General features: G+C 38.4%; 1 protein-coding gene across 2 annotated transcripts in view; it reads left to right on the plus strand.

Moving 5' to 3' along the window:
- The first annotated feature begins 1,951 nt into the window (after window positions 1–1,951).
- LOC102205521 (sodium channel subunit beta-3-like) overlaps window positions 1,952–2,239 on the plus strand; it is a 44,127-nt gene continuing 43,839 nt past the window's right edge. For both annotated transcript variants that reach the window (XM_005754489.1, XM_005754490.1), the window contains exon 1: window positions 1,952–2,074. The gene's annotated coding sequence lies outside the window, so the exon portion shown is untranslated. The remainder of the gene's footprint in view (window positions 2,075–2,239) is intronic.

Below are 2,239 nucleotides of genomic sequence, written 5' to 3' on the forward strand. Positions count from 1 at the left end.
AGTCACATTTCACAGTAGGTTTGACTTCAAGGTGCTTTATGCTGTCAGGTTAATACCCTACAATAGCAAAAAGCTCCAACAATCAAGCTGTGAACAAGCACTTGGGTAGACACTTTATATTCAACCATCAAACAAAAGAAGCTTCAGTGACACTGAAATTACACGAAACTTAAACTCTGATGATAATAACTTCTGTTCAGTGGTAAATGGACTGAACAGAAAATGGGGAGCTTTAAAATCATACTGTGATTATTTTCGGAGTTCCAGAGAGTTTCAGAGCTCAGAGTACACATGACACTTGGTGCTTTTTTATTCGCCTTATCTCTGACGCATTTTTTAGCCCTCATAACTTGATTAGTAAAACACATATGAAAACATGAAATTTTCAGGGCTGTAAAACACAATTAAGCTTTGTCTCATTCAATCTAAATGTCAGAATCTGAAGGCAGTGAAGTGTTTAATAAAGACATCACAGATGTTATCCTCCACATCTTCTCAGCTCTTGATATTTCTCCAGTTCTCGTGTTCCTTGTTCCTGATGTTGCCGTCACTCAGTATAGTCACATCTGTTCCTCTGCTTGTTCACCACTGCTAGATCCGGTTGGTTAGCCATAACCAGTTTGCTTAGCTCCAATATGAGCTAAGCTCTGAGTGCCCTCTTGTGGCACATTTATTAATTGTTTAGAATATATTTATTGCATTCATGTTCAGCTAAATTGCAGTGATGTAACTACTTAATAGAACAGTAGTGTGGGTGTTTGAAGCCTGTGAAATTCCTTATTTTTCGTAATTTCCTTTTGGCTCCTGTTTGCAGAAACCACACAATACCCAACCCTCATGTACCACTACACTGAATATAAAATAAACTGCATCTGTTGGAACTCTACATCTGGATGTCAACCTCTCCTTCTGATCCAGGATAACCACAGTAGCGCAATCCAGCATTAAAAAGATTTTACACCATCCTCCACAGCAGTACTTTTATTAATAATCAAAGTCCTCCTGACTGTGACTGGAAAGCATTTATTCCCGAACCTCTAAACTGTTAGTGTCGGTGCTCTGGTCTCTAAAGGTTTAGATTAAGATGTTGTTCATATGTCCAGAGTGTAATGGACTACAAATGTTGCTCTATATAGTCTAAGAATAAAAATATGGGACTGTTAAGAAGTTTCAGGTGACCAATGAAATAATAGCTGATGATCAAGAAAATGCTGAAACAACAAACCTTAAAAGAATCCCTGTAGAAAAACAAACTACCCTTTTCTTAGTTTTTCAGGAAGAAAAGAAGAAGCCTGATTTTGCTAAATTGAGAGAATTTTTAACAATATGCCTGCGTTGCAATTTTCAACAACCTTCCCATGTAGAATTTCTATGAGTAAACAGGAGTATTTTACATATGTAGAAATGAAAGATAACAATAATTCATTTTCTCTTCCTCACTTCAAGTGGACTGAAATGGATCATTTGGTGGGCTGGTTCTGGTCCATGAGCCTCATGTTTGATACCGCTGGTGTAAACAGCTTTTACAGATGTTTGAGTTTCAGGGCAAAACTTTTGTTGTCAGAAAAATGTACTTTCTTAGCTTAGAGCCAGTTAAATGTGAGACAGTGTATCAGTGAGATGCACAGGAGGATAAGAGATGACACATCTCACATCAAAGTCACAGTCAGAGAAGATCCACTTAAATCTGAGCATGAATCCTGTTTATTCTATTAATCAGCTTCTATAATGGTTTTAATCTGACTGATGACTGATTAGTGATCGATTTTGTTGTTGATCAGGTCTGAATCCAGTGACTTGCCGCTTTGTTATTACGCACATGTTTATGACCCCGCCCTCAGTTTGTTCTTCTTCCTTTAAAAGACACTTGAGCGCGCACTTGAAAACAAACGCACCTGTTTTCAGGCTCGGAAACTTTCAGCTTTATTGAAAAACTGGGCTCTCCTCTCGTGAAATCTCACCATCCTTTGGATATTTAGCAAACTTTGAAAAGTAGGATCTTCCGAACAATAAGACGGAAATGGCTGCTCGGACATCTGAGGTTCCCAGCTGCACTCACCCTCTTTGTTTGCAGGTCAGTTTGAACTAACACTAAGAGTTTGGATCATATTTATTAGATTTGTTAACTTGCGCGTAAGTGAACCATGAGACTTGCCAGCTCTCGCTGCAGTTAAACAGTTAAGGATCATTTCCGCTCAGACTCTGGAGTAACTCTGGAGCGGGTTAAATACATATTTTC

Source organism: Pundamilia nyererei, unplaced genomic scaffold, assembly GCF_000239375.1.
Source record: "Pundamilia nyererei isolate P.nyererei 1_Seehausen unplaced genomic scaffold, PunNye1.0 scaffold00573, whole genome shotgun sequence".
NCBI lineage: Eukaryota > Metazoa > Chordata > Actinopteri > Cichliformes > Cichlidae > Pundamilia > Pundamilia nyererei.